The following is an 11095-nucleotide window of genomic DNA, read 5'->3' as shown; positions in this document are numbered from 1 at the left end:
GCTGCTCCCACTTCCTAAAGGTTTATGGTTGACTTGTGGCTTTTCAGGGGATGGGGCCTGGCACGGTGGGTGGATTCCCTGCCCCATAACAGCCCCGGGTCCATTTCCAGTTCCAGCTGCACCCCAGGAGACAGCGCACGGTGGCTGAAGTGCTCGGGTCCCTTCCACTCACGTGGGAGAGCTCGGTTGAGTTACAGGCCCCTTACTTCAGCCTGCTATCAGCAGATGGAAAAACCTGTGTGGCGTGAGTGTGTGCTGGAGGGTGATCGGTTGACTTGAGCTAGACTTCAGGGTTCAGTGGTATATACGAAATCTCAACGGGATGTGCGGCAGATCAGACCAATCCACACGTCGGCAGGCACAGGATCCAGAGCTGGGGGACTGGTCCAGTGGGGAGTTGTTGGGGGTCACTCTCAGTTGGCTGCAGCTCCACCTGTGATAAATGAGGGCCAGGCGAGCATTGGTTTGCAGAAAAAGGAGGGCAGAACAATTTGATCAACAACCCCGTTGAAGCTTGGTGGCAAACATCTGGGCTGATGAAATATCAGAGGCAGACTCTGACAGCCAATCGCCTCAGGAGGATTTCCTCATCCCTGGAGCAGCGCTATGGGCAGCATCTCAGAACATGAACAAAACCCTCAGAAAATGCTCCACAGTGGGAAACTGGGATGACATCAGGTGGCCGTTCCCCATCTCCTGGTAACGTGCAGCTGGGAGGCTAGGCACGGCTTCTGTTGTAGTCCTCTCCCCCATATACAACAAGAAGAAAAACAAAATGTGTAAACAATGGTCTCCCTATCCCCTAACCCTCGACCCTAGATCAACTATGTAAACAAGTAGCCTTAAATATTTTTAAAAAGAAATGAAAGAAAAATAATAAACAGCTAGTCGGCTAGTCAGGATTATGCCTATTTGTAATGTATTGGCCATGTGTGTAAGAAGCTTGTGCAAGGCCTCTGTGTGTATGTCTGCTGTTCAACACACACGAAGAAAGAGCCATGTCAACACCCCGTTTCTATTGTGACCAGATGTCATCTTTCATATGGAGCCAACAGAGCAGTTCAGCTGTTGGCCTGTGAGCAAATGGCAGGACACAAGCTTCTCCCATATGCTTTGGCTGCAACACAGCCTGCAAAAGTGGCCCTGTCCTTTGCAGGCGTCAGGATCCAGCTGGGGGCGCCTCCGTGGCTTCGTCTACACCTGCAGGGCAGTTAGTCAGCTTGTCCTTTGTCAGCAAGACCAGGATGGAGAGAAGCAGCTGCCTGCCTTACACAGAGGAAGCTGGGTGTTCCACGCTGTTCCCTGGCTCCAACAGCCACCTGTCAGTGCCACTCTCTCCGAAAGCTAGCAAATAGGAAGGAGTTGGCATCTCTCTTGCATCGGATAGGGGAGAAAGGACCAAGGGGTACCAGAAAACTCATCAGGAACTGACAACAATGTCAAGTGCCTGAAAGTTCTTTCTGGCTGAGAGGAGATTCAACCTGTATCTTCAGGCAGCTAATATCTACCATGCAGCTCAGTGCTCACTTTGGGTGGCAGTGCTGTTGTGTAGCATGTTAAGTCACCACCTGCAATGCTGACATCCCATACAGATACTGGTTCAAGCTCTCTGCTCCACTTCAAATCCAGCTCCCTGCTTGTGGCCTGGGAAAGCAGGACAACATGGTCCAAGTGCTTGGGCCCTTGTACCCATGTGGGAGATCTGGCACTGGGAGAGGTTCTGATGGAGGGGCTCATGGAACTCCTCTGTTGGGACACAGGCCCTGCAGGTGAGCTCAAGAACCAAGAAAGGGAACAAGCCAGACCAGGCCAGGTAATGGTACCCAGCGGCATACATTTGGTGCAGGTTGGGGACAAACCAGACTGGGCCAGTTCATATCACCTGCTGGTAAATCCAAGCACCAGAATGGAGTGTGGGTCAGGCCACAACATGAGCCATTTCACATGAAGGTTGGGACTGGGGGCCAGCTCTGCTGGGCTAGGCTGTAGCCCCCAGCAGTGTGAGCTGGAATTGGGAGTGGGCCGGGCCTGGCCAGGTTACAGCACCCACTGACAAATGCCGAGGTGAGGTAGGCCATGCCAGACTGGGCTGCAGCACCCACCCCGCATTCGTGAGACCCCGGGGGTAAGGAAGAGGGGGAACCCAACAGGGGGTGCTACATGGGGTTCCCCTGATGGGCAACCACTCCCACTGGAGAGCATGAGTTTGGATGGGGGCAGATCAGGCCGGACAGGGCTACAACACCTGTTTGCCTCATGTGAGCTGGGTAAGGGGAAAGCCAGGCTGGGCTGACTGTTCCTACTGATGCATGCGTAAGCCAGAGTTGGTTTGAGTTCGTTGGGCTTGGGTCACAGCATCAGCTAGCAGATGCTGACATGGGTCACACATTCTGGAGAGTGTAAGATCTGGGAGTAGGAGTTGGCCCAGTAGGAAATCAGTGGGCACCTCCCTCTTGGGTTGCCACTGCCACTGGTGAGCATGAAAACCAGGACTGGGACAGGCATGGCTAGACAGAGTGGCACCTACTGGCACATGTGTAGGCAGGATAATGGTGCTCGTTGGGTTGAACAAGGCTTCAATGCCCATTGACATGTATAAGAGCGGAATGGGATGTGGTACAGACAGAACCAGTCTGCTGTACATACTGGCAAGCACAGGAACCAGGGCAGGGGGCAGGCCTGGTGGGGGTTATTGTGGGTCGCTCCAAATAGACTGTAGTTTCCACTGATTTGCATGAGAACTGAGTGTGAGGTGGGCAGGATCAAGATGGGCTGCAACACCCATTGGTTCATGTAGACGACAGGGCTGGAGACTGCGTCAGCAGTGTATTGGAGTCTGCAGAGAATACCTGGTACTACATCAGAGGACGAGGACAGAACAAATCAATCAACTACCCCAGCCAAGTGAACACCTGGGTAAACAGAGACTCTAAGGTGGACCATGTCAACTAGTGGATTCTGGAGAGATTTCATCCTGCTTGGAGTGGCGAGATCGGCAGTAATTCAGAACTGTTAAACTATCGAAACCTCTGGGGCCCAGCGGCATGGCCTAGCAGCTGAAGTCCTCACCTTGAATGTGCCAGGATCCAATATGGGCGCTGGTTCTAATCCCAGCTGTTCCACTTCCCATGCAGCTCCCTGCTTGTGGCCTGGGAAAGCAGTCAAGGACAGCCCAAAGCCTTGGGACTCTGCACCCATGTGTGAGACCTGGAAGAAGATTCTGGCTTCTGGCTTCGGATTGGCACAGCACCAGCCATGGTGGTCACTTGGGGAGTGAATCCTCGGACGGAACATCTTCTTCTCTGTTCTCTCTGGATATCTGACTTTCCAATAAAAATTAAAATAACAGTAATAAAAAAAGAAACCTCTTGGGCCCGGTGCGGTGGCGCAAGTGGTTAAAGGTCCTCGCCTTACACGCCCGGGATCCCATATGGGCGCCGGTTCTAATCCCGGCAGCCCCGCTTCCCTTCCAGCTCCCTGCCTGTGGCCTGGGAAAGCAGTCGAGGACGGCCCAAAGCTTTGGGAACCTGCACCCGCGTGGGAGACCCGGAAGAGGCTCCTGGCTTCGGATCGGCATAGTATCGGCCCGTTGCGCTCACTTGGGGAGTGAATCATCGGACGGAAGATCTTCCTCTCTGTCTCTCCTCTCTGTATATCCGCCTTTCCAATGAAAAATAATAAAAATAAATCTTAAAAAAAAAAAAAGAAACCTCTTGAGCAGGACCCACAGAACATGCCTCACATCAGGGATCCTGGGGTGGTGTCGGGGGGCTGTCCTCTGTCCCAGGGTGCAGAAACATTTGGGAGGCTGGGTGTGGCGTCCCCTCTTTTCTCCCCTCTTCCCCTATACAGAAAGGGAAAAAAAGAGAATGTGGAAATAATGGTCTAACTTACCTTCCTGTAGCCCTTAACCCTTATCACCCTAATCAACTATGCAAAAATCATCAAACTAAATAAATAAATAAATGATTTTAAATTGTAATATCAACATATTAGGGTAATTCAATAAGTTAACAGAAAATGGAATTAAAACATTCTGTGCCTCATTAAGCCACCAGGCCAACAGCCTGACCTTCTACACAAGTGTTTATTACTGGATTTTCTATTGTATTTAATTAGTCTGAGTTTTTTTCTAAATCAAAATGTAATTTACTTGAAAGAACTGCAGAGAGAAAGAGAGAGAGAGAATGAGACGATCTTCCATCTGCAGTTAACTCCCCGGATTGCTGCAGTGGTCAGCTCTGGACCAGGCTGGAGTCAAGAGCTTTGCCTCGGCTTCCCACCCATGCGGCAGGGGGCCTGTACATTGGAACCATCTTCTGCTTTTCCTAGGGAATTATCAGGGGGCTGGGTTGGAAGTAGAGCAGCCAGAACCTCAACTGATGCCCCATGGGATACATGAGTTGAGGTGGTAGCTTAACACGCTGTGTCGCAGTGCCAGCCCTGTTCTGCTTTATGCTGGTCATTTGTCTTTATTGGAAAATCAGATTTTCAGAGAGGAGGAGAGACAGAGAGGAAGATCTTCCATTCACTGGTTCACTCCCCAAGTTGCCACAAGAGCTGGAGCTGAGCCAATCAGAAGCCAGAAGCCAGAAGCCTCTTCTGGGTCTCCCATGTGCAGGTGCAGGATCCCAAGGCTTTGGGCTGTCCTCCACTGCTTTCCCAGGCCACAAGCAGGGAGCTGCATGGGAAGTGGAGCAGCTGAGACACAAACTGGTGCCCATATGGGATCCTGGCGCTGGCAAGGAGAAGACTTCAACCACTAGGCTCCCATGCTGGGCCCAAAAAGTTCATCTTCATACAGAAAAAAAAATTGACATTTATAGTTCTTCCAAAATAGCACATTTCCCACAAATGTTCTGAAGACCCCTTGTGTGTCTGGATCCAGAATTTTCTTGCTGGAGCTGGTGCTGTGATATAAGTGAGTTAAGCTACCACTTGCAATTGATGCCAGTGCAAATCCTGGCTGCTGCACTGCAAATCTAGCTCCCTGCTAGTGCCCTTGAAAAGGATGGTCCAGATGTTTGGGCTCTGGCTTCAGCCTGGCCCAACCCCAACTATTAAAGCCATTTGGGGTATGATTCACTGGATGCAAGATCTCTGTAGTTCTGCCTTTCAAATAAATAATATACAACATAATTTTTGGTACCAGATATATCTTTTTCTTTTGTGAAAAATTCATTTATTTGGGGCCAACCCCATGGTGTAGTAGGCTGAGCATCCACCTATGGATGAATGAATTTGCTGATTTCTTCAAATGGTTGCAACAGCCAGGTCTGGGCCAGGCCAAAGCTTGGTCTCTCACATGGGCGGCAGGCATTTTAGCAGAGAGCTGGATTGAAGGCAACATAGCAGGGACTTGTACCAGCACTCAGATATGGGAGCAGGGATGGTGAGTGGCAGCTTGACCCACTGTGCTGTAGCACTGGTACCAGAATGTTTTAATTCTATTTTCTGTTAACTTACTGAATTACCCTAATATGTTGTTACTGTAGCCTAGTCAGAGTGACCCACAATAAGCTCCACCAGGCCCGCCCCCTATCCTGGTTTGCCAGTATTTGCAGTGGACTAGTCCAGTCTGTCCCACATCCCATTCAGTTCTCATACATGTCAATGGGCATTGAAGCCCAGTTCAACCCAACCAGCCCGACAATCCAGCCCTCACACATGCTGTTGGGTGCCTTTCTGTCTAGCAACCCCAGCCCCTGTCCTGGTTTTTGTGCCCTCCAGTGGGAGTGGTAACCCAAGAGGGAGGAACCCACTATTCCTCTTCTTGGCCACTCCCACTCCCAAATCATGCACTCTCCAGGTGGTGCTAAGACTAAATCTTTAACTAAAAGCGTATTGATGGGAGCACTCATCACTTTGTGGAGTCTAAAACCAGGCAGGCGTTCAGCACAGCACTGAAGTCCTTGCCTGGGATACGTATATACCCACATGGAAGTGCCTGGTTTCAGTCCCAGGTCCTCCACTCCCAATCCAGCTTCCTGCTGATGTGCACCCCAAAGGCAGCAGAGGGCCACGCAGGTGCTTGGACCCTGCCACCCAGACAGCTGACCTTGGTGGAGCTCCTGACCCAGCCCCAGCTGGTGCCAGCGCTCAGGGAGAGAACCAGTGGGTGGCGCTGTCTCCTCTGCGTTTCAAAGACATAAATGTCCTTCTTAATCAACATAAACGTAAAAACAGAGTCATCGCCTTGACCAGAACATTTAGAAATCAGAACATCACCTCTCATTAATTTTCTAGACTCCTAGGCCTCCTAATACAGGTTGCATATTCCAGTGTTCCTAGTTCATCTTATCATGGCTCTGCTCATTCTGCCATTACAGTATTGTTTCCTGAAGCTAGCCTCGGCCATGTCAGAAGTTCCCCAAAGTAATTCCCTAAGAGTCCCAACAGTACAACTTCTGGGCTTCTGTTAACGTGGCTGTATTGGTTTATTTGGGCCTTTGTTTCCTCACTCATAAAATAGAGGACTTACAATCATTATAGTTTGTTTGTAAGGGCTGTGGGTCCTAACCTCTTAAGATCCTATGGGAAAAAGGGCAGGCAGGGAGCGGGCAGAGGGCGGTGATGGAGGCGTGCGCTCCACGCCTAGACCTGGTCAGGAGCAGCCGCCATCAGTCCGTTCATCTCGCTACAGCCTAATGCGGCCTCCCCTCACTGAGACCACGGCTTGCCACTGGGCCGTTTGGACCAGTGGAGGAAAAATGAGTGGCAAAGTGGCAGGACAACCCCTCGCTTGCCAGAGCTGTGCCAGGCTGTGCCCAGTGACAGGAAAACAACCAAGTAGCAGACAGCAGACCCTGGCCCTGGCTCTGCAGCCTGGCAGTGCTGGGCAGCTCAGCCCTTGCTGGCGTGTCCTTGGCACCCCACAGCAGCCCAGCATTTGCCTGCTGGGGGCTTTCTGGACTTCTACATGACATTAAGCCCCAAGTTTGGTTTTAAGGAAAGTTAAATCAATTCCCCCCAACAGAACAAAAGCAGCAGCTTCTTAAATGGCTCAGAGAAAAACGCAACTCGCAAGGCATGTGGCATTCTGCATCTCATCAATGCCCAGCTCCACCCATCGCTCAGGCTTAACCGTGCAGCTCCCAGGGCCTGCTTGCTGCCCTGACTTGCAACATTTCCGTCCTCCGCCCCTGCGACCAGCCAGCAGGAGGCGGAGGACAGACTCAGCCCTGGTGTTTCTGCCACTGCTGCCAGAGCCGGAACCGGGACAGTGCCCGAGGGGCTCCCTGCTCACTGTGCCACAGCCTTGCAGCGCTGAGCCTGCCTCCCTGCCCCTTTGGCTCTGCCTCGTGGGGCAATAGAATCATTTCCATTCTTTCTCAGGCTGTTTCATCTTCTCTTGGCTGCTTTCCCCTTCCCAGGGGACAGGGCTGGCTCTCAGCTATCCAAGTACCAAAGAGAGCTGCTCAGCTGGTGGAAAACAAGGCCTCAGATGTCGGGAAAGGGCAGGGAACGCCTGTGCCCGCTGAGGAGGGCGATGCCTCAAGCCTCTGCCCTACCGACACCCTGAGCACGCAGGGGCAGACTCCCCATCACCGGGTGAACACCGTGCTGGAATGACACCGCACGGCTCCCCCTCCTGTCCACACCGTCCTTCCCATCTCTTCCAGCACATCGGTTTCATGATCCACACCCTCCCAGGCCATTCGAGATCACCCTCAAAGCAGCCACTGCTCCCACGTGCCTGGTTCTTGTTTTCCAAAAGCTTCTATTCACTTCCTAGATGACTCCCAGACTTCACCAGGGGCGGTGGCTCAGTGGGTTAATTCACTGCATGGGACGGTTGCAGGCTCCAAGTGCCTGGAATTGTCACTTTTGCCTCCCTAGCTTCTTACTGATGTGCAGCTCCAGTCGCCAAGCCCCTGCCACACACGTTGGAGACAGGCTGAGCTCTTGGCTCTTGGTTTCAGCGCTGCCCAGTCCTGGTGATCATGGACATTTGTGGCATGCACCAAGCAGATGGAAGATCTCACATGCGCAATCTCTTTCCCCTGTTGCTCTGCCTTTCAAACACACTGAAAGAAAGAACTGACTATCTGCGTAATAAACCTAATGGAAGAATCTCCCTGGTGTGATGTCTGGTCACAGAGCCAACACTTCCGGCCTATGACTGGGTCCTGAAACAGGCCAGATGTGTCAGTGACCCGGTCATTGTGCGTCAGGTGGCCTGGAAGCTGAAAAGGTGCCAAGGTACTTTCACAGCTATCAGTAAGTCCCTGGAAACAGCAATGGGTGAACAAGCGAATGACTGGGCAGATTAAATGGATTGTTCTATTATTAGTAGTAGTGTATTATTATTAATCATTATTAATTATTAGTATTACTATTTGAAAGGCAGATTTGAAGAGGAAAGACATAGTGAGAAAAATTTTCCATCTGTTAGTTCATTCCCCAAATAGCCACAACAGCCAGAGATGAGCTGATCCAAAGCCAAGAGCCAGGAGCCTCCTCCAAGTCTCCCACATGGGTGCAGGGGCCCAAGGACTTGGGCCACCCTCCACTGCTTTCCCAGGCCACAAGCAGGGAGCTGGATGGGAAGTGGAGCAGCTGAGACATGAAGCAGCATGTATATGCAATGTCAGCGCTTGCAGGTGGAAGATTCTCCTGTTGAGCCCCTACACCAGCTCCTTGGGAATTTTCTTACCACGGCTTCCCCGTTTCTGACTTCCTTTGAATCCCACCACATGCGATTCTTCCTGGAACACAGAGCCTGGCATGTGTGCCTCCATGAGTGTGTGCACATACGTGTGCTGTGCCTGCCCTGGCTTCCTTCAGCGATGCTGCCCAGACGTGAGCGTCCCCGTGTGACTGGCGTGTAGCTGTCTGGCCCCCTCAGCCAGCTGTAATGGACTGCGATTTCCTGGCGGCCAGACTGGCTGGGACTCCTCACACTGCTTGAGAGCCTGCCAAGTACCACGGACAGATCACAGCAGGCCTGGAGAGGCTGACCCACAGTCCTGACGAAGGGGAGATCAGACACGGGATCTGGAAGGCAAAACCGCACATGCTGTACAGCACTGAACAGTGCCTAAAGGGCGCGACTGGTTAGCCTAGGAGTTAAGACGCAGCATCCTGCACGAGTGCCTGGTTCCAGTCCAGGCTCCAGCTCCTCAGTCTAGCTTCCTGCCAAAGGACCTGGGAGGTAACAATGATGGCTGAGGTAACCGGGTGCCTATGCCCATGGCAGGCCTGGATGGCGTCCCTGGCTCATCTTGTCCCCAGCCCAGACTCAGCGATAACAGGCATTTGTGAAGTGAACCAGAAGATGGGAGTGTTCTCTTTCCTCATCACATATTAAAAGCAAAACATGCTAGGGACTAGTGCTGTGGCACAGTAAGCTAAGCTGCGAGCACCAATTCTAGTCCCAGCTGTTGCACTTCATTCCCAGCTCCCTGTTAACACACCTTGGCAGGCAGCAGAAGATGGCACAAATGCTTTAACCCCTTCAAGCCCCACAGGAGATGTGGCAGAGTTCCAGGCTTCTGGCTTCAGATTGGCCCAGCACGGGTCATTTCAGCCATTTGGGGAGTGAACCAGCAGATGGAAATACCATCCATCCCCTTCTGATTCTTCCTCTTTTCTCTGCAACTCTGCCTTTCAAAGAAAACAAATATTTTGAAACCTTTTCTTAAAGGAAGGAAGCTAGGAGCCAGCACAATAATGCAGCATGCGAATCCCCACAGCATCCCGTATGAACACGTTTCAGTCTCAGCTGCTCCATTTGCATCCAGCTCCTTCTTAATGACCTGGGAATGCAGTAGAAAATGGCTCAAGTCCTGGAGTCCCCACACTTGCATGGGAGACTGGGCAGAAGCTCCTGGCTCTTGGCTCCTGGCTGCAGGTTATATCAGCTCTGGTTGTGGTAGACACACACTTTTTCTGTCTCTCCTTCTTTCTGTAAATCTGCCTTTCCAATAAAAACAAGCAAATCTTTTTTAAAAACTACACGAGTTAATTTAGCCCTGAAACTTTATAAGCAGCCTAGTCTTTTCTACTTACGTCACACTTATCCTGCTCCAATTCTTTATGTTTCCAACTTTCACTAAGAAGTGGCTCCTTGCCACCCAAGGCAAACTTTCTGCCGAGGGCATCATTGTGGTGCAGCAGGTTGGGCTTCCACTTGCAAAGTCAGCATTCCACATCACTGCACCAGTTAGAGACAGCTGCTGCGTCCGATCCAGCTTTCAGCAATGTGCCTGGACAAGCAGCTGATGATGGCCCAAGGGCTTGGGCCCCTGCCATGCATGTGGGAGACCAGGATGAAGACTCTGGTTTTGGCATGGCCCATCCCTGGCAGCTATGGACATTTGAAAGTGAATCAGTAAATGGAAGATCGATCTCTCCCTCTGCAACTCTGCCTCTCAAAGAATTAAAACAGGGCCCGGCATGATAGCCCAGTAGTCAAATCCTCACTTTGCATGCTCTGGGATCCCATATGGGGACCTCCTTGTGTCCCAGCTGTTCTACTTCCCTTTCAGTTCCCTGCTTATGTGGCCTGGGAAAGCAGTGGAGGACAGCCCAAGCCCTTGGGACCCTGCACCTGTCTGGAAAAACTAGAGGAAGCTCCTGGTCCCAAGCCTGTGCCTGTAAAAGGACTTGCCTATGATTGTGAAGGGAGCCTATGGCAGGGGAAGAGTTCTGCACAGAGCCTGCTCCACAGTGAGGCTGCGTAGAGGGACCACTGTCACCACCTCCTGCTGGCCTTCACCCAGACAAGGACTGTATGTTTCTTCCCATTGTAGAAATGACTCGGGGGCCCGGCGGCGTGGCCTAGCAGCTAAAGTTCTCGCCTTAAACCTGCCAGGATTCCATATGGGCACCAGTTCTAATCCCAGCAGCTCCACTTCCCATCCAGCTCCCTGCTTGTGCCCTAGGAAAGCAGTCGAGGACGGCCCAAGGCTTTGGGACACTGCACCCATGTGGGAGATCCAGAAGAGGTTCCTGGCTCCTGGCTTCGGATCGGCACAGCATCGGCCGTTGTGCTCACTTGGGGAGTGAATCATCAGATGTAAGATCTTCGTCTCTATCTCTCCTCTCTGTATATCTGACTTTCCAATAAAATAAAATAAATCTTTTAAAAAAG

Source organism: Ochotona curzoniae, unplaced genomic scaffold (assembly GCF_017591425.1).
Source record: "Ochotona curzoniae isolate NIBS_2020 unplaced genomic scaffold, NIBS_Ocur_1.0 scaffold_4506, whole genome shotgun sequence".
NCBI lineage: Eukaryota > Metazoa > Chordata > Mammalia > Lagomorpha > Ochotonidae > Ochotona > Ochotona curzoniae.
The sequence above is the reverse complement of the archived record's forward strand: the minus strand, read 5'-3'. Positions refer to the sequence as shown.